General features: G+C 48.0%; 2 pseudogenes across 2 annotated transcripts; both read right to left on the bottom strand.

Moving 5' to 3' along the window:
- Positions 1-7,844: 7,844 nt before the first annotated feature.
- On the bottom strand, positions 7,845-11,947 carry LOC307110526 (F-box only protein 21-like; annotated as a pseudogene). The gene is made up of 2 exons: positions 11,810-11,947; positions 7,845-9,289 (listed from the first exon to the last, which is right to left on the bottom strand). The product of its transcript is annotated as an F-box only protein 21-like (transcript).
- LOC307110525 (annexin A2-like) lies at positions 11,947-25,300 on the bottom strand (annotated as a pseudogene). Its single transcript has 2 exons — positions 25,234-25,300; positions 11,947-12,916 (listed from the first exon to the last, which is right to left on the bottom strand). The product of its transcript is annotated as an annexin A2-like (transcript).
- Positions 25,301-26,542: the final 1,242 nt, after the last annotated feature.

Here is a 26,542-nt window from a genome sequence, read left to right as displayed (position 1 = left end):
AGGGATGGGAAAAAATTTTCCAGGCAAATGGAAAAAAAAAGAAAAGAAAAGAAAAAAGCTGGTGTAGTAATACTCATATCTGACAAAATAGACTTCAAAGTGAAGGCCATAACAAGATATAAGGAAGACCACTTCATAATACTAAAGGGATAAATACAACAAGAGGATATTAACTCTGGTAAACATATATGCACCCAATACAGTAACATCAAAATATATAAAAACATTCTGGAGGATTTTAAGGGAGATATCAACAGCAATGAAATCATAGTAGGGGACTTTAACACCCCACTGACATCACTGGATAGTTCTTCTAGACAAAAAAATCAAGAAGGAAACAGCAATGCTAAATGACACACTAGATCAGATAGAATTAATTGATATTTTCAGAACATTTTACCCCAAAGCTACATAATATACATTCTTCTCAAGTGCATATGGGACATTTTTAAGGATAGACCACATATTAGGACACAAACTAAGTCTCTACAAGTTCAAGAAGATTGAAATCATATCAAGCATTTTTTCAGATGACAATGGAATAAAATTAGAAATCAACTACAATAAAAACCCTCAAAAACATTCAAACACAGGGAGGCTAGATAGCATGTTATTAAACAATGAATGGGTTACCAAAGAGATGAAAGAAGAATTAAAAACCATCCTGGGAACAAATGAAAACGAACACACAACTTCAAATGTATGGGACACAGTGAAAGCAGTCCTGAGAGGGAAGTTCATAGCACTACTGGCCTATCGCAAAAAAAAAAAAAAAAAAAAACCCAAGAAAATTTTAAAATAATTTATCTAACCTTACAACTTAAAGAATTAGAAAGAGAACAAAAAGGAAAGCCCAGAGTGAGTAGAAGGAAGGAAATAATAAAGATCAGAGCAGAAATAAATGACATAGAGACAAAAAATAAAATACAAAAGATCAGTGAAACCAAGAGCTTGTTCCTTGAAAAGAGAAACAAGACTGATGAATCTTTAGCCAGACTCATCAAGAAACAAAGAGAGAGAACCCAAATAAATAAAATCAGAAACAAAAGTGGTGCAGTAACAACTGACACCACAGAAATAGAAAGGATCGTAAAAAAGATACTATGAATGACTATATTCCAAAAAACTGGAAAACCTGGATGAAATGGAAGTATTCCTAGAAAAATACAATGTTCCAAAATTCAATCAGGAAAAATTAGAAAATAGGCTGATAACTACTGATAAAATGGAAGCAGTAAAACAAACAAACAAACAAACAAACAAAAACACAAACCAAAAAACTTCCAGGAAACAAAAAAAGCCCCAGTCCCGACGGCTTCACAGGGGAGTTTTACCAAACATTCAAATAAGAATTAACAACTATAGTCCTCAAACTATTCCAAAAAATTTAAGAGGAAAGAATATTTCCAAGCTCGGTCTACGTGGCCAGAATTACCCTAATTCCAAAACTAGATAAAGATGCTACAAAAAAAGAGAATTATAGGTCAATATCCCTGATGAACATAGATGCTAAAATCCTCAACAAAATTTTAGCAAATTGGTTCCAGAAATATGTTAAAAAGATCATACACTATGACTAAGTTGGATTTATTCCAGGGATTCAAGTCTAGTACAATATTTTCAAATCAATAAATGTGATACATCACATAAACAGATTGCAAGACAAAACTCACATGATTATATCAATTGATGCAGAAAAAGCATTTGACAAAATCCAAAGCCCTTTTTTTGATAAAAACTCTCAGCAAAATGGGAATAGAGGGATCATACTGCAATATAATAAAAGCCTTATATGACAAACCTACAGCCAACATCATACTCAATGAGCAAAAACTAAAACCATTTCCCAGTTTCACCATTCTTATTCAACATAATACTGGAAGTCCTAGCCATAGCGATCAGACAAGAAGAAAAAAGAAAAGGCATCCAAATTGGAAAGGAGAAAGTAAAACTGTCATCATTTGCAGATGACATGATATTGTACATAGAAAGCCTTAAAGACTCCACAAAAAAACTAGTAGATTTAATAAATGATTTTGGCAATGTAGTAGAATACAAAATAAACACCCAGATATCTATGGCGTTTTTATACATAAATAATGAACTCTCAGAAAAATAAAAACAAAGAAAACAATTGCATTTACCATTGCCACAAAAAAATTAAAATACTTACAAATAAACTTAACCAAGGAGGTAAAAGACCTGTACTTGGAAACTACAGGACATTAGGAAAAGAGATAGAGGAAGATATACACAAGTGGAAGAATATACTGTGTTCATCGATTGGTAGAATCAACAACATTAAAATGTCCATACTACCCAAACCAATATATAGATTCAATGCAATCCCTATTAAAATACTAATAGCATATGTCATAGACCTAGAACAAACATTACAAAAATTTATATGGAACCAAAAGAGACCCCGAATAGCCACAGCAATCTTGATAAAGAAGAACAAACTTGGAATAATCACAATACCAGATTTCAAATTATACTACAAAGCCACTGTAATAAAAACAGCTTGGTACTGGCACCAGAACAGGCATATACATCAATGGAATAGAATAGAGAACCCAGAAATCAACCCAAACCATTATGCTCAATTAATATTTGACAAAGGAGGCAAGAGCATACAATGGAGCCAAGACAGTTTCTTCAATAAATGGTGCTGGGAAAATTGGACAGACACATGCAAAAACATGAAAGTAGGCCACCAACTTACACCATACACAAAAATAAACTCAAAATCAATAAAAGACTTAAATATAAGTTGTGAAACCATAAAAATCCTAGAAGAAACCATTGGCAGCAAAATCTCAGACATCTCAAGTACCACTATGTTTACTGATACATCTCCTAGGGCAAAAGAAACTAAGGAGAAAATGAACAAATAGGACTACATCAAAATAAAAAGCTTCTGCACAGCAAAAGAAACCATCATCAAAGTGAAAAGAGAGCCCACTGAATAGAGAACATATTTGACAGTGATATATCTGAAAAGGGATTAATTTCCAAAACATATAGGGAACTTATAGAACGTAACAAAAAGAAGACAAACAATCCAACTAAAAAATGGGCAAAGGACTAAAATAGGCACTTCTCCAAAGTACATAAAGAAGGCTAAGACATATGACAAAATGCTCAAAGTCACTGATCATCAGAGAGGTGCAAATTAACACAAAAATGACATATCACCTCACACCTGTCAGAATGGCTACCACCAGTAAAACAACAAATGACAGTGCTGGCAAGGATGTGGAGAAATGGGAACCCTATTCACTGCTGGTGGGAATGCAGACTGGTGCAGCCACTGTGGAAAACAGTATGGAGTTTCCTCAAAAATTAAAAATGGAACCTCCATTTGACCCAGTGATCCCATATCTAGGAATATATCCTAAGAAAACAGAAACACCAATCAGAAAGAACATATGCACCCCTATGTTCATAGCAGCACAATTTAAATAGCTAAGATTGGGAAACGGCCTAAGTGCCCATCAGCAGATAAGTTGTGAAGCAGCAACCAGCATGGCTAGGGTTCAGGATCTGGAAAAGGACCGTGCACAAATGAGTACACTAGACAAAAAATATGAATTTAGAAATCATGAGGGCCAGGCGGAAAACCCTTCTCTAGTGGAAAGGTTTCACTGGGGCCCAGGCCCTGTTAGCTTTTATTCAATTTTAGAATACACATCTTGCCCTTAGTCAGGCAGGCAATCTGGTAGCAGACAGGCTATCATAAAGGTCAGTAAATATTAGTAAATATTTACTTTGAGATTATTAGGTCAGGAAATTGCTTGAGCCACCATTGTCTTGACAGAACAACCAGTACATAGCTTTTAGCCCTTTCTAAAGCTCAATGTCCATCAGCCTTCTGAATTCCCTGTTACACTTTCATGGTAGTGTAGACAATGAATAAGTTCCAGCATGAGTGGATAAAAAAACTGTGGTACATCTACACGATGGAATACTACGCTGTTGTGAAAAAAAGAAATCTTACCATTTGAAACAGCATGAATGCACCTGGAGAGTATTATGCTAAGCGAAGTAAGCCAGTCAGAGAAAGATAAGTATCATATGATCTCACTCATATGTGGAATCTAATGAAGAAAATAAACTAATATACAAATAGATCCGGAGACAAAAAAGCATGAAACAGGCTGTGGAATCTCAGAGGGAATGTGCACATAGAGTGGAACTGTCAGCACTCGGTTACTAAGAACGTGGGAGAAGGGCCAGTGCGGGCTGAGTGAGCAGTCAGATTCCCCAGGGGACTCGAGTGCAGGCTTCACCCGGTGCTGTCATGGCCATGGCAGCTCGAGAAAGCAGACTACACTCGTTTCTTTTCCCATGGATCAGACATTCTAAGATGAAAGATGTGTTACTTGCTCTACCCTGCCACACTCAAAAAGGTGTTCAAGTGATTCTCAGGAATGACGGGCGGGGGGGGGGGGGGGAGGGGGCATGGGACCTCCTCTTTCATTTTTAAGGTTCACTTTTCTTTTGGTTACAGAAGTGAAATCTCATTTTTAGGTCTTTGGAGACCTCAAAGTATAATTTCTTTTTTAAAAAATTTCTTTATTGATTAAGGTATCACATATTTGTCCTCATCCCCCCATTCCCATCCCAAACCTCTCCCCACGCATGCTCCCACCCCCCTGTTGTCCATGACCACTGGTTAGGCTTATATGCATGCATACAAGTCCTTTGGTTGATCTCTCCCCTTTACCCCCGTGGTCGGCAAACTCATTAGTCAACAAAGCCAAATATCAACAGTACAACGATTGAAATTTCTTTTGAGAGCCAAAATTTTTAAACTTAAACTTCTTCTAATGCTAATTCTTCAAAATAGACTCACCCAGGCCGTGGTATTTTGTGGAAGAGCCACACTCAAGGGGCCAAAGAGCCGCATGTGGCTCGCGAGTCACGGTTTGCTGACCACTGCCTTACCCCCACCCTCCACTACCTTCTCTCTGAGGTTTGACAGTCTGATCGATGCTTTCCTGTCTCTGGGTCTGTTTTTGTTCATCAGTTTATGTTGTTCATTATTTCCCCTAGATGAGTGAGATCATGTGATACTAGAAATATACTTATAAGAACCGAAAATGAGACAAGCAATAATGATTATGCTGAGAGGCAAATGAATCAGTCTGTAGTGAGTTTCTTTCTGGGCCAACAGTTCTTTTGAGTCCCAATTTCAATGTCAAACAGTTCCTTATGTGTACATGTCAGCAATGATATTTCAGTTCTGGATGATGGACAAAAGGTGGTAATGCAGGTCCGACCCTCTCTGGTTTGGTCCTGGGCAACCTGTAGTGACGCACAGCTGCTGACTGCTAGTATGGCAAGGCGTTATCAGCGTCTTCCATCTCTGGATTGTTTCTCTTCTGTCTTCATGGCTAGAGCAGTCCTGTCAATTCCTCTCTGTTGCAGGAATCCACATGGTCTTGGAGTTGTTTTCTGAAAATATACAAACATATTCTCGACCAAAAGTTAATAAAGGAATCTTTTCTATAAATTTGACTTGGGATCCTTTTTCGTTTTTTGCCCAAATGATTTTCCTTTGGCTTGTTTTGACACCATGTGTGTTTTTCATGGGTGTCTTGCTGTTAGCATTACAAATGAAAGTTAATTTTCTAAAGTAAAAATTTTCTAGATGTAATTTACTTACAGGATATTTTTCCTTACATGATATTCTTCTACTATCCCCCTTTTTTGATTTAAATATTAGGAGGCTTTTGGAAATTTTATAATGTAGTCTTGATAGCTTTTAAATTTTAATTTTTTGCACTAAAATATGACTGCTTTAGGTTCATTACATGTTACACAATTTTACCATGAGATGAACTACCAATAAAAATTTTAGTTAACACTTTAGGAACAGCTTTTTGTCCAGTACAATTAATTTTTCTAGAATATTCACTTATTTCAATTAGCCAATTTAAATTAGTCTGAAAACTTGACTACTATTTTACTGTCAAATTTAATACTCTAACAACAATCTTATTTTACCCTGTAAATATTAGTGGAAAGGATTATTTGCCTTCTTGAGTAGGCCCTGAGAATTCCTGGTGCTAGGCAGGATTTAGATATCAAAAACCCACTTCCCCACACCATGGGTACAAGACAACCTAAACAAGTCTTGTTGCAGTGAGAGGGCAGCTGCTGTTGGCCATGTCTCTGTCTGTTACCTGGGTCCCGATTTGAGCTGGGCATGGGAAACAAAGCAGCCATTGGGGCAGGATACCTCCCTTAGAAGGGGTGAGGGTACAGGCCCCTGCAAAGTTGGGGGGTGAGGGTCTGTGCCCCACCTCTGTTGACCCCCAAGTTCTCTCCTGATGGCCCCTCTGCGACTATGCCTGTCTTAGGTTGTTCCTTCCCTGAGGAATCTTACCCATCTCTGGCTAACCAGCCATCCTTCGGGGCCAAGCAGGGTGATGTGAGGTTCAGTTCTGTCTCCTTGGTAGCCTATGCCCCCGTGGCCTCCAAGCCCAGCACTTGCCTTGGGATCCCTTCGCCTACTGGCAGGGCCCCGGCACTGATCACATATCTTGGGAAACCCAGGTTTCTTCTCCAGGGAGGGCCCAGTTCACCCCACTGGGTGAGAGACAGATCCATGGTACCAGCCACCACGAGGCTTCAACCTCGGCATGAACAGAAAGCTCAGGCAACAGCTGTGGGCAATTGGATTGTGAGAAGAGGGTCCCTCTTGGCCAAAAGGGCAAGAGGGGCCAATATAGAATTCTCAGGTGCCTTCCCAGGGGGCCCTCTACACAGTGGAAGGGTTAAATCCTTTCATGTTCTTTTTAAATTGCTGCCAGACATTCAAAGAATTAGTTTGTAAGTTTGCTTGGGATAATTGTACATTATGCTGTTGTAATTCTAAAATATCAAGAGATGTGTTACCTTTGTCTCCAAGCACCAAAAAGATCATTTTTTTATTGATTCCCAAGGGTGCGAGGTACTATTACAGGTAATGGGCGTAACACAAATCTGGGAAAAATTATAATGACCTTGTAGAATAATATCATGTAAGGATATTCTTTGCTCTAGGCCATGGCAATTCCATTTCAAACTGGCTGTCAATTTCTTTTTGTATAGACAAGGTCTTAGTTACATTTTCTGCACCTCTCCCAGGAGCAAGTAGTGATAGTCCCTTCCTTTGGTGTCCACGCAAGCCAGAAACCTCTCTTTAATTTTACACACAAAGGAGCAGTGGTTTGATTTTGTGTCATACAAAAGGGAAGCTGGGTGGTGACCCCTGTGTAATTATACTTCCTTGCCCCACCCATGGTCCTCCTGGATGTCCAAGGTGTTTGGTATTATTGGTGACTACATTAGGCTGGGGATCAGCCCACGTAAGGGTTCTTACCCATGAAGGGTCAGGAACATAAGTCCAAAATACTTCCCCATTTGCCCCAGGTAATATTACCGTACAGCTGGGCCACAGAGAAATCAGGGAGAAATCATTGCAAACTTATGAGCCCATCGCCCAGCAAATGAAATGTCTGAGATAAGTGCGAGACAGACTACTGAGAATGGAGTTAAGGAATGATTAGACGAGTGTTGACTGTGAGCCCTCATGAAGACAGAATGTCACAGACTGTCACCACAGACAAGCAGACCAAACAGTGCCTTCCCAAGGATTCACTAGTGGAGGCATAGAGCGACATTATCTTTGCAGCTGAGGAGAGCATGGGCCACTTAAACTGGTGGGAGGCAACCAGCACTCCAGACCAAGTGGCTTCCTGGTGGTCACGTCCAAAGGGGCCCAGGGACCCTTGGAGTCCTGTTCTCCTGGAAGGCAGCAGCAGCAGCAAAGGCACAATGTCCTCTACTGGACTTTACTCTATGTTCTCTTTCTTTGCACTGTAAATGTTCTGCACCGTTTCGTAGACAGACTCCAGATCCTCTGGGTATTGTAGCTCTAGCTCTGTGTTCAGGATCTAGTGGGTGCCAGTAAACTCTGAGAAATAGCATCCAACATTGGGGTGCGAGATTTCTTGAGGCTCCACATTATATTACAAGTTTTCTTGGGCTGCATATCGGCAAGAACCATCCTCCACCAGAACATTATAGAAAGGTTGATGATGGCCATGAGGCAGGCTGTGGACGTTCATGTTTTGAATCCTCTCATGTCCCATCATCAGGTGGGTCCTAGCCATAGATGACACAGTTATAGCCATACCTCTTATGGCTTCATAACGAGCCCAATGGAGTAGCAGACATCCCTGTGCTTCTCATGGGAATGGAGCTTCACCTCCACACCCACATCCTCCTTCTCGTGCTCAATGTGCTCTAGTGTGCTGCACCAGGTAACCCACGACCCCGTGCCTCCCAGGGTCTAGGGTCTGAATGTGCTGGAGGATGTCAAGCACCTTCAAGACAAGACAAAAAGACTTCTCTGGCCAGATCCCCAGGTAGAAGTAGAGCCTGGCTTGGAGGAGGAAGAGCTGCACCTGGTCCAGGTACATCGCCAGGTACAGGTCCAATGAGTCTCGCAGGAGCTGGTATGACTGGTCAATACCTTCCCGCTTTCCCAGGCTTAAAAGGTTTCCCACCAGTTGCTGCAGCACCTTCTTCACGTTGACCACCCCATACAGCGCTGCAGTCACATGCTGGCTGATCAAGTATTCACACTCTTTCACCATCAGTTGCCTGCCTTTCCCACAAGCATCAATGTAGATGTAGTCAAAGATGTCCAGGTTGGCCCCTTCTGCGCCTTGGCACCATCTCAGTAAGAAGTGATTTGGGAAGTTGACAGGTTCCAGAGGGACCCCCAACTGCCGGGCAATGGTCATGTAGAGCAGAGACATGCTGATTGGGATCCCTGTTCTGCGGATCAGAACCTGGTGCATATACTAGTATAAGTTGAGGGCATTATAGTAGTCCATGTGGTTCCCCTTGAATTCAGCTGGTCATACAGGACATAGTTCATGGTGTCCAGCACCCGGCTCTGGAGCTCTACCTGCATTACCATGGAGGACTCACCTGCCTTGAAGGCCAAACTGGCGTGGCAGCTGTTGATGCCCCAGAGGGTCTTGCACACAAGCTCCATGATGCTGCCAATCTGGGCCTGGATGTCTCTGAGGCTGATTTTGGAGGGAGGATTGTAGTACTGGTTGATAAACACAGCACCTTCGAGATACAATTCAGAGTCATCCGAATGCTGAAGAAAAGCCTTAAGATTATTTAAAATTTTCTGTTGTCGTAGGCAGTAAAGGATTTTTTTTGCGTAGTACTTCCAGGTCAAAGCTTTCCTTCCTTCCATATTTAGTGTAGAGAGTGCCTGGGAAAGGCCCCTGAGCTGATTGTCATCTGAATCCTTGCAGTTTCTTCAGCCCAGGAACACGACTTGCTTTATTATCAGATGCAAACATTTCACACTTTAACCAAATGTCTGTGAAGTGTTTTCCCGTGCCTCATTTCATTTGATCCTCACAGAAGTCCTGGAGTAGGTAGATAGGAGACTCGGTGGGAATCCTATTTTCTTTTCATTAGCCAGAAAATGGAGATTTAGAAAGCTTAGAAACTTGACCCAACTGAAAAGAAGAAATGGTGGACCTTGAAAATGACTTCAGGTTTTGTCACTGTGCAAAATATAGTCAAACACTGCTGCAGATAAATATTTTACCCTTTGTTCTCCCTGCATTGCTGGAAGCCAATTCCAGCATGTCAGCAGGGCTGAATTATCTGGGAATGGCTAAAGGCATTTCCCCAAACCTGAAAAGGATGCATAAAATGATTGTTTACTGCCAGACAGCTCAGGGCATCTTAATCTACATGTTATTGCCTCCTAATGGCCAAACACCTGAACAGCTGAAGGCAGTTTCTCCCAAACCTGATAATCTGACAATGGATTGTGTATACGAAACCCTACCCTTTGATGTGTATATCTCCACCTTGCCTTAGGACAAATTGTGTTAATAAAAAGCAAAGGGTCCTGAGATGAGGAGAACTTAGTTCCTCTAGCTAAGTCTTCTCTGACTCCTCATGATGCCTTTCAAAATTATGTTTCATCTATGGACTCTTATTTAATTTACACACAGCCCCTTCTCCAGATTTCTGAACCTTTTTAGATGCTGGATCAAGACCGCTGGCACTGTGTGATCTGCAATAATAATTGGCTTCGTGTTGATATTTACTGCTGTGTTGCTGACAATTACCTGAAAGAGAAGTTGGGGTGCTTCACTGGGCTGGAAAAAGTTTAGCTACATCAGAAAGCAGGTCTAATTAAGCAAGTTTATTTTATATATATATATATATATATGGCTAAGTTGACTTGTACATGCACGATACATATAAAGCTCTCACTGGTGCCAATCGCACACATGTGTTTCCATCTGTCATTGTCGATCGTGAATTTGGTTGACACTTCCGTTACAGAGAAAGGGTAGCGATATTAAAATAGCGATATTAAAATATTTCTTCTAATTAATTTCCTTTCAATGTGCATGAATCTGTGCACCAGGCCACTAGTAAAAGTATAAACACTCAAACACATTAAAAAAAAAGCATTTAACATGACCAAACAAAACTAACAATAAAACCCCCAAACAACACACACAGACATACACACATGCTGACTTTCATACTCTGTACAAGGGTGGTGGCAAAGTCAGGACAGGAGACACACACTCAGATGTCTTTGACATGCACACAAATAAGCTAACTAGGTAACACATTAATAGGCTGTTATGGAGCTGCAGAGCACATGCGGCCAGGAGACTCACCACATCCACGTTCCTCCTGCAGTGGGGAGAGGTTTCAGCAGGAGCAGCAAGGGACATGCACCATGTACAAAAGGGAATGAATGTGGAAGTTAGGAATGCATGTGAGGGAACTAAGAAAAGTGTAGTGAATTTTAAAGACAAATGCTGTTACTATTACACAAAACCAGAAGACCGCTTCATTTAAGATGCATCTGGCCATCTCAGAAGCTTTAGATGATTCATAATCTAGTCAGAGTACGTGGTGGATGGGTTGTGAGCTATATTTGCATTGAGTTCTTATCTGGAGGTAAGCCGAGGGGGTGCCGGTTTTCTCCAGCACCTCTGGAAGGGCCCAAGCTCTGACCCAAGGTCACGTCTTCTCCCACCCTCTCCCACTCCCCCTGCCCCTGTGGGCCCTCTCTCCCAGAGCACGCATTAGCAGATACACTATCTGTCATCCTGGGCTCCCTCTAATTTATTACCAGGAAAGTCCAGGCATGATTATATCCGCGAAATGGGGAGGAGGGGAGAAAGCACCACGTGCCTTATAGTGCTCCCAGGACCAGACAGCTTTTTTCAGGCCACAAAGCACCTGAGAACGCAAAGAGAACTGTGACCTTCATTTATTTGGTTTGGTTTTTAAAGGAGGAGAACCTTGTGCTCACTTTGGAGGTGACTTTAACTTCAGGCTTAGTCAAACGTGACATTTTGTTCCAGAGAAAAACTCATTTTTGGAGGCAAACTAATTTACTTTATTTGGAGTCTTGCATAAGACACCCCTGGGCTGGGACCTTCAGTGTGGCCACTGACTGTGTTTATCACCCTGAGCTCCTTTCGGCTCCTCACAAAGCGTCAGAATCTTCGTTTATCAAGTGTCGTCTCAACACCCCTTTTCAGTTTCCTTAGCCTTGCCTACACTACAGGGAGTCCTTTCATTAATGTACTTATTTTCTAAAGTAAAAATTCAGCTGACTCATCTGTGTACGACACAGCACAAAGTGTTTCACATCACAGATTTCACCTCCAGCTCCTTGGAATGCTCCTTTCTTTGGCTCAAAGGTGAGACTAGACGGGAAAGCCAGGCAATGCTTAGTCACCCGAAATAAGGGCGGGGCAGGGGACAGTGCCAATGCTATCCGCACAGGCTGGGCACAAGGGGCCTTTGAGTCACAAGCCGAGTTTCTAGAGTTGTTCTCTGGCAGCAGAGGAGCCCCACTCCCGGACGTGGGAGCCATCACGGCTCAGTGTCCCCACCACACAGGAACAGCAGCGCCTTCTGGGCGTTCCCCTTGGCATCTTGCTGGATGTAGTAGCACAGGGACTTGCCACACTTTCTCTTGAATTTAGACCTAATTTCCAACAAGTCCACTTCACTGCGGAGACAGTGATTCTGATCAGGTCCTCATCACGAGTCCTCTTGCCCTTCACGAATAGAGGCCGTCAGCAAAGTAAGGGGCTTGTCTGGGTACAAGGGGCCAGGCTCAGGAAAGCCATTTCCAGGTCTCCCTGGACCTCCTTGATGCTCTTTCACATGCCATAGGGACTGCAGCCCTGTACCTGCCAAATACTTTCTGGACATGACACACGCTCCCATCAGTCATGATGCTGATCCACTTGGGAGCACCAGTCCCATTTCTCTCCACTCCAGCATCCTAGATCCCGGGGTCATCTTGGTCAGTCCGACCATAATCCATGACAGAGCCATCTCTGCTCTTCGGCCTTTCACGAGGGCAACCACCAGCTAGCAGAAGTCACCAGATGTGTCGGGAGTCATGTCCTTCTCCAGCTCAGTCTCCTACATTTCCTTGTGGATTCCGTTCATTTCCTGCAGCTCCTGATTGCTCCGTGAGCAGATGATCTCAATGAGAGAGCCCTCCTCAGTCCCCAGTTCCTCCATGGAGGCCTTCGGCTTGGAAGCCTCGCCCTGAGCAGTGTTTTCAATAGGCCCCCACCCCCACCTCCAGGTGGCCGGACAAGGCTGACTTGGGTGCTGAAGCAGGTTCCTCTTTGACCTTCTCTGTTGTTGCTGTGGTTGGTCAGAATGTTGACAATGGTGAGCTCATCCACACTTTTGGTCTTGATGGGCATTTCAATGTTCAAAGCATCCCAGTTGCCATCAAAGTTGGCGTGGGCTTTGACTGCCCCGTCCCCATTTAGGGGTGTAGAGTGACCACCCTCCAAGGAGCATGCACAGATTGAAAAGTCTCGTGGTCATTTGTGTCTCTGGAGTAGGATCCGTGATGCACTACCATGGAGAAACCATTCAGAGGCAAAGCCCTGCTCAGTTGGGGTGTTTGGGCTTTCTCACTGGCATCCCATCCAAACGCACTGCTGGAGAAGTTGCCCTGGATTTATGTTTTGGAAGCACCGGAAAGACCAATCCTTGTAGGTTTGAAGTTGGACTGAATAGAAAATAGGTAAGATCATTGGGGGAGGGGTCTCATGGAAGTCTCCCAGACTTTATTGTCCTCCTCTGCAAACAGTGGTGAGGGCAGGATGATTTGGAAGGTTCTGTCCAATTCAAATGATATCAATCCTTGAACTTAGAGATAGCAGGAAAACATAATTTAAAGTATTTGGGGAGATAATGAGTCTTGGACTTAGAATTCTCACTCAGGGATGACATTTTAAATTTCTCACATGACCCCTTAAAGGGTTCCTCTTGGACATTTTTGCCCAACGCTGCGTTGTCTGGCCAAGAAATGAAACTGAATTTGGCTGTAGCCTTGTTCTGTGAAAGCTTGGAGAGCGGGGCTGTGGGCTTCTTGGGCCAGGCCATCTAGCACAGCTGTTTGACTCTGCTATTGTGGGGAAGCATCCACAGACCCCTACCATTCCTTGAGGAGAGAGAATGAGCTTAACATTCATGGGTCAGCAGGAATGGACAGATTCTGTCATTACTCTTAACCAGGGAGACAGACCCACACTCCTCAAGATCTGTGGGCTGACATGAAAATTAGCTCAAGCCCTCTCTTTGGGTATAAATGAATGTAAGTTTACCAGAGTGCTTTGTTAGCTATCACAGGAAGGTGGTGCCTTAGAAAATGCGTCTGAATCTGCTGGCTAAGAGGAAAGGGATTCATGGTTGCCTGGGCCCAGTGAGATGAACACCTTCCCGCACCTGAATGATCTGTGAGGATGAGGTCCTGTGTGACGCAGATGCAGTAGGCAGTAGCTCCACCCCCTCCCACACTCCCTTTGGTTTTGACTTTGTGTTTTTAGCTTGGAAGCCCCCCTCTGAGAGAACAGCATGGCATTAAGGAGGCTAAAAAGGGTAAATGCTTAGGATTTGAGTCCCGTTCTCAGAAGATGACCGGCTCCATCCCACCTGCCCAGGAATCGCTGGACAAGGATACACATTTCAGCATCTCTCCCCACCTGCGCCTGTGTGTAGTGTGTCAAGAAAGCTGTGCCTAATGCAATTCAGTCCTTCCTCCATCTCCTGCCCCCTTCCAGGGGAATTGAAGAAATGACAGAAAACAAACAAACAAACAAACAAACAAAGGACGGGAGGGTGGGGGAAGTGAATTTGGGTCCAAGACAGAAGAGAGAAATTAGCACGGAGAGGAAGAAAACCCAAAACAAGCCAGCGCCACCCACCACGCCATCTTTACGTCAAGTGTAGAAACACAGCAATGAATTATTCAAAAATAAAACAGTTACGAGAACATTAACAAGTAACCAGAAAATTCAGGAGAGGTATTTCCTCTGCTTGAAATACGGGACCAGGAGAGCCAGGGGGAAATTTCGATTATACAAGCATCTGAGGGCTCGCGGCTCACAGCAGATGGTTCTTGGTCTTCTGGTTAATTGCGGTACATGAATCTGAGTGTTTTGTCCTCTAAATTTTTAAATTCCGTCTTGTAACCACCATATGGTCCCCTGTCATCTGCATGGTTATCTGTCAGTTGAGCAGTGACTTACTTTACTCCAAAACATCCTTGCAGAGTAAAAATGCCGGTGAGAGTCCTGTTTCTGGAAGTGATCGCCGCGTGTCCCAGAGCGTCACCCTCACCGCAGGCCCCGACACCCACGCGCGCACAGAACACTTTGCGGGGCGCCGACCTGTTGGATCGGCTTCATGATGAGTCTGCTTATTCATGGCTCCTCACTGTGCACACGTTGAGCAGAAGCTTAGCATAACCGTGGAAACTGAGGCCAACTCCTGGCCTGCAGCAGCCCCGCGCGCCTGTCACCACGGGGACGCTTGCTTCTCATTCAGCCGTCCCTGCCGCACGGAGGCCGCAGGCGCGGTCCCAGCCAAGCTGTCTGTGCGCTTCCCTCCCATCGCTGCAGCTCCGCGCCACGTCTTGTCTTGTTTCGTCCATTGCTTTCCGGGAGTGTGGGCTTCCTTGCCAGGACCACACCAAGTTTTGGCTGTCCCACCACCTTGTGGTTTTTAAAGTAAACACTGGCTCACCCGAAGATGCAAATAAACCCTGGCCTCGTTTTGAGAGTAAGATGCAGAGACAGCTGCCCGCAAAGCGGCCCTAGCCGTCCCCGTGCGGCTGCGTGGAGGACGGGGACGGCGCAGCTCCACCCTCTCGCACACGCCTCGTCTCGCCAAGAAACGGAACTGAATTGGCCGCAGCCTTGCTGTGTGCTGCGTTGGTTGGCGTACTCGAGTTTCTTCCTTTTCCTTGGAGGCAATGGACAGGGAAGACCGGAGGCAGAGGGGGGAGAAGAAGCCACCCTGCCTGTCCCTCAGCATGCCACGGGGGGGGGGGGGGGGGGGCTGCTGGGGACGCAGCGGGTTCCATCGGGAGGGGGTGGCACAGCGAGCCTCACCCGGGGGCTAGGCGGGGCCTCGCTGCTTCTGGAAAAGAGAAGAACCCGTTGGAAATGTCACCTTAAAACTAGTGCTTGGAACTTGCAGGGGAAGGTGGCTGGCTCCCGGACGACAAGCACACGAGAAACTCACAGAGTGGCCCCCAGGGAGCCAGCGAGGAAGGGGGACGGGAGCCCTCATCTCTGGAAAGTGATGGTCAAAGAGAACAGCGGGCTTGGTGTGCAGAAGTTTCTATCCTCAGAACACCGCCCGAGTAAGGGGGGGAGTGGGGGACAAGCCTGCGGATTCTCACGGATGCCCCTCTTCCCATCCGCCTCCTGACACTGAGAAAAAGGGCAAATGGGGGAAAGATCGGAGAAGACCGGAGAGAGGAGAAGCCCCTCGCTCTGACCCAGTAAGTGTCTCCCGGTGTCACCCCCAGGGACAGAGCTCTGAGATCGTCCCGTAGAGAATTGCACTGGAAGTGAACAGCAGCGAAGGGGAGACTCCCACAGAACCCGCCTCTCCTCGCCGTCTCTTTGTTCTGTTCCATCGTCTCCTTCCTCTTGGCGATTTCTCTCTCCCCCTTGGCCCTGGGTCGCCTGCTACACAGCCAGCCCCATAGTGTCTCCGCAGGGACTTAAAGCTGCCTTTGCGGGGCACTTCCTATAGGTCTGACCCAGAGCCGGATGCTGGTCTGGCTTTACCTACCCAGGGGAATGGCTCTCGCTTCCTAAGTGAGAAAACTCAGGGAGCTAACATGCTGCAGCTCACGGGAGGCCCTGGGCTCCCACGCCCTCTGTGCCTTCCCTGTGCTGCTCATCTCACTGCCCACCGGGGACCTCACACCCTCCCTCTGCCTCCCAGGACCCCCGGCACCTGAACTTAGCTGGGGGCAGCCCAGACCCGATGGCCTCATGGCCAAAGGGGGGCGTTTTCCTGAGTGCAGACGGCAGAAAATGGAGCACTGGTGTTAACTTAAAAATAAAAGGCCTTTCAAAGGGAAAGGCCACAAGCATTGAGCTTAATCAGAGCAGTTATTCGGGACTCATTGATTCAGCCAGAAACCCAAATAGTGTGCCAATTAGGAGACAAAGGTAAAGGGAGTCATGAGAAAGGGGAGGGAACAAGTACAGCAATAGAGGGGGCGTTTCTGTGGTGCAGGCAATACACAGTGAAGCTACTTCTACACAATGTCCTTAATTCCCAGTCCGGGACTCATCAGTCCGGGAGTCACAATATCTGCTCTCTTTCATTCTTGCCAACAGTTCTTGGGGCACAGTTCCTGCAGGCCCTGACCACAGGCTATTTTGCCCTGTTGTGGCATCCAAAGCTTTGACACACAAGACACGCAAGGCAGTTCCTCTGGCCTGGCCACTCCGGCTCCATTTTTTTCTTCTTAGTGTGTACCAGGCAATGGCTTTTTTATTTTTTATTTTAAAATATATTTTTATTGATAGTATTACAGATATCTCCCATTCCCCCCACCCCTTGCCCCCCTCCTCCCAGCCCTAATCCTCCCCCCCCCCCCAGGTCTTCACTATCCTATTGCCCGTGTCCATTGTCGATGCATATCTATATATATAGAAGCCTAAGCAACTGGTCAACCCAATAACTGGTCGACTGGCCGCTATGATGATGCACTGATCAATAGGGGGCAGATGCCCAACACAGGAGCTGCCCCCTGGTGGTCAGTGGGTTCCCACAGCCAACTTCCCACAGCTGGCCAACCTCCCATGGTCCCTTCCCCCCGCTCTCCGCCTGCCAGCCCTAATTGGCCCCGATTGCTGGCCAGGCCAAGGGAACCCCACCTGTGTACAAATTTGTGCACTGGGCTTCTAGTAAATATATAAGTTCTTTGCTTTATTGCTGGACGTTGGGTGTGATTTAACACCAGTGGTCTTGATCTGGCATCTAGAAGGGTTCAGGAATCTGGAGAGGGGGCTGTACATAGATTAAATAAGAGTCCAGAGAAGAAACATAATTTTGAAAGGTATATTGGGGGAGGCAGAGGAGCCTGGCTAAAGAAACCAAGTTCTCCTTGTCTAAGGACCCCTTGCTTTTTATTAACAGAAATTGTCCTAAGGCAAGGTGGAGATATACACTTCAAAGGGTAGGGTTTCCATACTGAAGCATTATCAGATTGGGGAATAGCCTACAGCTGTTCAGGTGTTTGGCCAACAGGAGGCAATAACATGTAGATTAAGATGCCCTGAGCTGTCTTGCAGCAAACAATCATCCTTTTCAGGTTTAGGGAAATGCCCTCAGCCATTCCCAACAGGCGATAACATATGTGACTCAGCCCTTGTTGAGTCCCCAAGTTCCATCACCCTTTCGATGAAACTCTTGCAGTTATGACATGCTGGAACTGGCTTCTGGCAGTTTATCTCTTCTTGGTTCCCCAAGGGGTATGTCAGTCTGTTCCATGCCTCCCTGCTTCGGGTCTTATGGTTCATTAGATTCCACAAATATAATATCACTAGGAGGCCCGGTGCACGAAATTCGTGCACAGGTGGGGTGTGTGTCCCTCAGCCCAGCCTGCAACCTCTCCAATCTTGGACCCCTCGAGGGATGTCAGACTGCCCGTTTAGGCCCGATCCCAGTAGGATCGGGCCTAAACGGGCAGTCGAACATCCCTCTCACAATCAAGGACTGCTGGCTTCCAACTGCTCACCTGCCTGCCTTCCTGATTGCCCCTAACCGCTTCTGCCTGCCAGCCTGATCACTCCCTAACCACTCCCTTGCCAGCTTGATGGATGCCTAACTGCTCCCCTGTCAGCCTGATTGCCCCTAACTGCCCTTCCCTGCAGGCCTGCCCCCCCCAACTGCTCTCCCCTGCAGTCCTGGGTCCCCCCAACTGCCCTTCCCTGCAGGCCCGGTCGCCCCCAACTTCACTCCTCTGCCAGCCTGGTCACCCCTAACTGCCCTCCCCTGCAGGCTTGATCACCCCCAACTGCCCTCCCTTGCAGGCCTGGTCCCTCCCAACTGCCCTCCCCTGCTGGCCATATTGTGGTGGCCATCTTGTGTCCACATGGGGGCAGCCATCTTGTGTGTTGGAGTGATGGTCAATTTGCATATTACTCTTTTATTAGATAGGATGTGATATTATGTTTCTCAGATTGGCTTATTTCACTTAGCATGATGCTCTCCAGGCACATCCATGCTGTCCCAAAGGATAAGAGATCCCTCTTTTTTACTGCTGCATAGCACCCCATGGTGTAAATGTTCCACAGCTTTGTTATCCACTCATCTGCTGATGGGCACTTTGGCTGTTTCCAAATCTTAGCTATTGTAAACTGTGCTGCTATGAACATAGGGGTGCATACATTCTTTCTGATTGTGTTTTGGGGCTTTTAGCTCCATTTTAAAGTGGCTCCGTTTATATTATTGTTCACACTGTCACACCATTCAGGTGAGGGCACTTTTCTATGAAAAGCAAAAAACAAAAAACCAAAAAACAAAAAACCCAAACCCCAATTCTCTTACTCGAACCCCTGGACAGGGTTCCACTTCAGGAGGCAGGCTTGGTGCCACCTGTGTGCTGCCTCCAAAACCTCAGGGTCACGGCATTGACGGCGTCACTGCACTCAAGTGAGGAGAGTGAGAATGAGAACACAAATGTTGGGGCAATTCTAGAAGACAGAGCACTGCCCAGAATACGGGGCGGGCGGGGGGGGGGGGGGCAGGGTTAGGGGATGCTGCGGGAGAGGTGGCTGGAGGGAAGGGCAGGGACCACTACCAGGGTCGCCTAAGACCATCGGAAAACACAGATATTTACATTACAATTCATTAACAGTAGCAAAATTACAGGTATGAAGTAGCAACGAAAATAATTTTATGGTTGGGGTCACCACCACATGAGGAATTGTATTAAAGGGTCGCGGCATTAGAAAGGTTGAGAACCACTGAGCTAGAGGAAGAGGCTGCAGGTGGATCCCAAGGTGGGAGTGAGGGGAGCAGAGGGCTCCTCCGAGGTGACTCTGCCAGCCACCACCCCCCCACTCCGCCCCCCCTGCACAGCCCAGCACTTCCCCTGCAGAAAGCAATGGGAATTCCCCTTAAGAGAGTGGGAACACGGTTTGTGAATTGAGGAAGGTGTCTGAATGAGAGAGCCCAGTGCAGGCACCTCCATTCTGACATTGACCTCGGTGACCAGCCCCTCACCGCAAAGTGAGGGGTCCATCCTCAGGCCCTGCCCCCACACGGAATTCCTCCCCGGAGGGCGGGAGAGCTGGAAGGAAAGCCAGTGCAGAGGAAACCCACCTCCAACGCTCAGATCAGAGAAGAAAGTGGCATGGCCGCAGGCGCTCTGCGTGGAGGCTAGAGGTCCCCGGACACAGGGAGGTGAAGCAGCCCGGAAAGAGGAGCCCGGACAGTGACCTGGCCTGGAGGAGCCGAGAGGGGCGGGAATGAATGAAGAACTGAGAAGCCATCAGTGAGCCCACCGACCGGGCAGACCCCTCCAATTAGCATCGGGGATGTGCGGGACAGAATTTCATCTAAAAATAGGAAAACATTGTGACAGCACGAAAGAGTTATTGGAAAGAGAGATACAACTGCTGAAAAGTAAACAATAACAATGGAGGGGTGAAAGTGGAAGAATACTCAAGAATATACAGCAAAAAGGTGAAGGGCTGGAAAACTTGAGAAAAGAGTAGATGGAGAGAGGACCTAAATCTGTCTAGCAGGAACTTTTGGAAGAGACCAGAGAAAATAACTTTTAAATTTAAAAAAATTCAAAAACAAAATTAAAATGAGTAAATGATAAAATTAAATTAATAGTAATTATTTTTTAAATTTTATTAAGTTCATTGGGGTGACACTAGCTACCTCACCTCACAACAGGCTTCACCTCAGCAGGGCTCCTATTGTGCAGGAAAGGAAACTGAGGCACAGATGGAACAGGGCCATGTGACTTGCATCAAAGCTGAATTTCCTTTGCCTCGTGCCTGGGTTCTCTCCACTGCACACCCAGCCCTTCCGTGTTAAATGAGGTTCTGAGCTCGCCTCACTCAACTTTCTGTCCCTTGAGTCTGATGACCGATCGGAAATGCCCTGTCTTCAAGTACTGGACACACCCCCCGTTTGCATTCGCTCAGAGCAGAGGGGGCTGCAGAGCTGAGAGAAACAAGGAGAAGAGAGAATCTGCCCTTTGTGAGGGGGTTCGGGTCCAGCCAGGGTCCTCCCTCAGCTCCTCCAACAGGGCAGTGGCCTTGGGGCGCCTGAGAGTTCTCCTGGAACCGCTGTGGTTCTAACATGGAGGCCCCCAAATATCTTACTGTCTCCGGGAGCTGGGAAAGGTGGGTGGGTGCCGTGAGCAATGAGCCTAGGGGGTTGGAGAGAGACTGTCATCTGCATGAAGCAATGGCCGTCAGTGAAAGGTTTCAAGGAGGCGAGGTTGCATTCAATAACGGTGCCTGCAGTATGCAAGCAAGTGTACTAGGGAACTGAGGGTAGAACTGCCTGTAGGCTCACACAGATGGAGGACAGAGTAGGAGCCAGGTCTGCAAGTGAGGAGAACATAACATAAAATACTCTCTTCCCTTTCATCTTTGCTAAGGAACATAAAAGACCCAAGTCAAAACTGAACCCACAGCAGTGCATTGAGCAAGCCGTCTCTGCAGCAGAATGGGCCTCCGGTGCCCCCAGGAAGGAACACATGAATAATGAAACACCTGAAAGGCTAAGACATTTGTGTAATTATGGAACCTGCTGAGGAAGGAACCGCTGTAATGAAAGCCACAGGGAAAGTGTAAAACAGAGCATTCTGGGTAATCCTCTAATCATACTTTTTAACGAGAGAAAAGCCCTCTCAGGCATGTCCTTTTATTCCCCTAGAAACTCAGGGCTGAATTCCTGAAGACCCAAATTATTAAAACCAATGAACATTCTTGAGAGTATCTTTACTCATTCGGAAAGACAAATGAAGGATAAATATTCCAGAAAAATAATCAAGTCCTATAGTTTTCTGTAAGGGATGTTTATTCTGTCCTGAGCTCATAGCACTTTCTGATCTAGAAGCCAATATTATTACACTCTCCAAGGCAGACGTGACTTCCACCCCCGTGTTCTGTGGGCACTGCCAGTGGCCCGCGTTACTCCATTCACAGCTTCAGTTAAAGCTTAAGTATCTGCCATCTATTGCCACGGACAGGAGTGAGTTTCTGGTCATGTTCATTCTTGACATCCCACCTCCCCCATGAAAACAATTTTAACTGACAAGAAATATAATAGCAAATGTACATCCTCTTTTTTTTTCCTGTGAGTCACCCCAACACCTCCCCCATCTTTTTCCCCAGTTAGTTATAGATTACTGCAAAACAAACCCCCAAATCAGTTTATAAACAATATTCACTTTATTATGCTCTGAATTCTACAGCCAGGAATGTAAGCAGAGCCCCATGAAGATGGCTTGTCTGCTCCTTGGGGTCTGAGATCCCAGCTCAGGGGACTCAGATACAGAGTGGTGTCACCAGAAGGCTTCTTTACTCGCTCATTCTGTGCCTGTACTGGTGACCTGAAGGCTGGGCTCAGCCAGGCCTGGAGCCCCTGCCTGTGGCTTCTCTGTGGAGAAGGGGCTTCCTCCTAGCATGGCCGCCTCAGGGAGGGTGTACTTCTTACCTGAGGGCCCAGGACTCCACCCGTGTCTAGTAAAGGAGGTAGAAACTGCGTGGCCATCTATGGGCCCATATCAGAAAGCTCACAGCGTCCTCTCCACCACATTTTTTGGTCAAAGCAGCCAAAATCCTGTTGAATGCAAAGGAAGAGACAAAGACTGCTGGATGGGAGTGATACCACTGTGATCAGCTAGTTATTAACAATAGGGAAGGAGCACAGAGGGAAGCCAGGCATTAAGGGCATGTCATTTGGGCAGCTTCACCAGGAAGTTGCAACTTCTCACTCCGCAGGGAAACACTGGCCTATTCCCTGTAAAACACTGGGGGAAAGGATCAAGCAGAGGGAGGACAGATGCATGCCCAGTAAAGTTAGGGTGACATGGGGCAGGTACTTACCTGTCAGTCATACCTGGGAAGAGAAATCATTGGCCAGGATGGCCGTGGCCACTGCAAGCCTGTGAACATTTGGGAATACATAGTCTCTACACCAAGGAGTTCTGTCTCTTGTTGCTCCTTGTTCTTGGTCCCGCGTGTCTCGTGGGACTCTCCTGTTTCGCTCCTGCCCAGGTTTCCTCCACAGCCACGTGGCCCTGTGGACCCCACATGCGATGGACTAATGGACGGCAGCGGGGAACACAAGCTAAGCTGGCCTGGTGCTGGACGGGACCCGGCTGCAATGTGGAGTGAAAACTCTGGACACTGGCTCCGAAGCCCCCGCTGCACTTCTTTTATGGCAGGAACACGGGAATGGGACTTAGGAAACTCAGAAACGTAATTCCACAAAAATAAAGCTTTCTACCACATCTCATCCTTCCATGTGAGTCTCTGAAAACCCCTTTTTTCTGGATTTTGCAAGAAATCTACCCCCAATAGCAACCGGGGGAGATGAGGAACTCTTCTCTCTATGACCAGGAGGAGCTACAAAAAATTTGTAGCATTTTTTTTTTTTTTAGTCTAAGAACGACGGGCATTTAGACACTGGCAACAGGCTCACACCTGACAGCGCCACAGCCGGGCGGGCGGAGCGAAGACAGAGGCAGGGAGGAGGCGCTGGGGGGGCACCACCAGGGCCTGGGGTTGCCGATAGCTGCTGGGGTGAGGGTAAGGGTGAGAAGGGTTGGCCACAGTGACTCCAGAGTGCCAGATCCAGGTGGTCACAGTCAGGGGCTCACGGAGAGCGGGCAGGCCGCACCCCTCCAGTGCGGGGCACCGCCAGGAGGTCAGCATAGGAAGAAGCCTCGGCGAGGTGCTCAGGTCCCCCCGACAGGGCGGGCCTGCCTTCCACCCACAGGTGTGTGGACAGCAGCCTCACTGGCCGCGGAGCAATGTTTCCACTGCACACACCTCAGAGGTGCTCTGCCTTTGACCCCCCCACACCTGGGGACCGCAGTCCTCTTCTCATCACCGCCTGTAACACAGCATCATCTCCCGCCTGGATCACCCTGACATCCTTACCGCTCTCCCCACACACGCTGTGCTCTGCTCAGCATAACTGTCTCTGCCCTGCACCTGGGGAATTAAGAAAACGCGGGTTTACTTCTCACCAGCTGCCAACGCTTCAGAGGTTAAGGTAAGCGCCCGTGGCTTGACCCTGAAAGCCCCGTGTGGTCCATTCCCTGGCGGCCTACCTTGTCACCCAGCCCTGGGCTGCCTCACCTTTCCGAATGCCTCGAGGCCTTTGCACATGCTGGTTCCTCTGCCTTGAACGCTCTTCCTTGCAAGCCCCTCTCACCTGCACCCAGAAACCCTGTACTTGTAATGCAGCTCTCAGCCCAGCACCACTGTCATAGAGAAGACTTCTCCCCTCCCAGAGTGAACCTGAGCCCCTGGGATGCGTTCCTACAATGCCCTGTGCTCTTCCTTCCTCTCTCCTCCCTTAACTCACGCCCTTGCAACGTGACCTTGCTAACGGCCCCACAAGAGGCGGAGTGTGCACAGTGGACTCTTCCGTGGGATTTGCTTTGGCCAAAGGGGTGTCACAGAACATAGCACAGGAGGCAGTGTGAAAGGTGCGTGCGCACTGGGCTTGCTCTCTTGCTGTGACTGGACCCCCAGGACCACCCAGCCTGCTGCAGGCCGCCGGAGGTCGCATGGAGAAGAGCTAAGGTTCTTTGTGTCCTGGCAGGAGGTCGTCCTGACCAGCCAGCTGCCACCCGGCCCTCTGACTCATCACAGACCCCGGAGAGAGCTGAGCAGACACCAAGCCAGCTGGCAGGAGGCGGGAACCAGCTGTGCTGGATCAGAGGTTTGCGGTTGGGAGCCGCCACAGGCAGGGGAGCGAGTGGAGATTCAGGTACTTCGGGACTTCATGCCATCCACAGCCTCACCGGACTGCAAGCTGCATGAAGGCAGGTGCCCCCAGCTCGCCCTCCGGTCGTTGGTGCTTACAGCAGCCCCCAGCGCCATGCAGACCCTCATACTGATTTACTGTTGAGCAAATTAAGTGAATAAGTCACGAGCCTCCACCGTAGAGACATCCCTGTCTGGGCTGCTGACTGTTAAAAACAAGGCCCTGCATTGGTTTTTCTCACGCTGTCTCTCCGGGTTCTCCTGAGGTCACTTTCCGAGGCGTGTGGATATTCCTTCCCAAGCCAGCCCGCCCTCCCAGCAGCTCTGCTCTGGCTCCTGCCCCGCCTGTCCCGTGTCTGTCCGTGTTTTCACCTTAAGCAGCATTGTGGTGCCAGGCTGTGGGAGAATAGAAATTCCCACGTGGCCCTCCCTCAGGGAACACACACGTCCTAGAAAGTCCAGAAGGCCTCCCCCGGGAAGGCCGGAGCTGAGTCTTGCAGCCCCTCCCCACACTCCCAGGCTGTGTCAGCCGTTGGCAGGACAAGTGAGCATCCTAACACGGGAGGCGGGCAAGTCATTTGCATGACTTGGTACCAGCCCGCACGGCAGCGGACACGGGCACTCTCTGGGGTGATGGCAACATCACAGATCTCAACTGTGCTGGTGAGGACGCAAGTGCACATCGTTTGTGAAAACGTAGAACAGGTGCGAGTCATTGCACAGAACGTCTCAGCAAAGGGACCTGCAGAGCCTCGTGCGGTCCTGCTCTTCCCGCTCCCTCTCTGCCAGCCGTGCTCCTCGGTCCTCCAGGGTGGGAGCGTGGAGGGATGAGGGAAGGCGGTGACACCTGCCGACTCTCGGTAGCTCACGTGGGTGCTGTAGAACTGCCCCAGCCGGTCTGTTCTGTCCGCCATGCTCCCAGGGGCAGGAGTATCCCCCAGCCCATGGTGTCCCCAAACTCCAGAGGCCCCTGGAGCATCCCTCAGCATGGGCAGCACGGGCCCAGGGCCCAGGTTGTCTCAAAGGTGTCTGTCTCTCCAGATGCTGCAGCCTCCTTCTCGATGGCCCGCCCTGGAGCTCTCTGTGAACTTGTGCTTGGTCTGGGAACTCCTCAGGTTGCAGCTCCCGGCCCTGGAGGCGCACCAACGCGGCATCCCATTACAGATGTCCGTGTGGGGTCGGGCTTCTTGTGTCCCGTTGTTGTGGGGCTACACCCAGCACCCAGGGTCCATTCCTGTGAAAATAGCAGCCATGTCTTCCTTTGGTCATGGGTTTTCCCCAAACCAGTCCAGGTGGTTCTAGAAAAGACGACTCCACAGAGAAATTCAGAGAGCAGCAGGAGCTGGTCCGAGGGGCGGGGGCTCGCCTTGCGGTTACCCAAGGGAGAACATTCTGGGACTGAACTGTGTCCCTCCAAAATTGATTTGTTGAAGCCTTAAGCCCCTGTGTGACTGCGTTGGGGGATGGGAACTTCAAGAAGGCGATTAAGGTTGAGTGAGGCCTGGGGGTGCAGCCCTGTTAGGGTAGGATTGGCACTCCATAACACTCCGCCATGGAGGACACAGGAGGAGGTGAGCGTCCGCAAGCCAGGGCTAGGACGCACTCCAAAGCCCACCGTGCTGACACCCAGAACCGTGAGGAATGAATGTGTGTTTAAGCCGCCCAGCTGCGGGGTGTTAGGGCAGCCGAGCTGACTGAGACAGGACTGGACCGACCAGTGCAAAGGCCCTGAGGTGTGAGGCCCTGTGAGGTGAGCACCATGGCAGGAGCTGTGATGAGAAAGGCCGTGGCCAGGTGACCCTCATAGGAGGTCATGACTTTGGCTTTTGTTCCCAGACTGGAGGCTGTGGGGAGGCTTCGGTGAGAGCGGGACACTCTCACCTACATTTACAGGGACCACATGGTCTTGGAGCGGGGCGGGAAGGCCTGCAGGTGGCTGCACAGCGCTGGAAGGGCTGGGGGTGGAATCAAGTTCTGTCCTAAGAGTGGAGGCCTGTCCTCAGGGGATGGGGTGTGAGGTGTGAGGGAAGGAGAGACACAGGCTGACACAGCTCTCATCCTGAACAACTGGAGGGATGGGGGTGTCACACTCTAACCCAGGGAAGCTGGGGAGGAGCAGGTTCTTACTTAAAAACCTTTTTTTAACACTCAGTTCT

The sequence above is a fragment of the Cnephaeus nilssonii genome (genome assembly GCF_951640355.1).
Source record: "Cnephaeus nilssonii genome assembly, chromosome: 14".
NCBI classification, from domain to species: domain Eukaryota; kingdom Metazoa; phylum Chordata; class Mammalia; order Chiroptera; family Vespertilionidae; genus Cnephaeus; species Cnephaeus nilssonii.
Note: the sequence above shows the minus strand (reverse complement) of the source record. Positions and strands in the feature narration are given on the sequence as shown.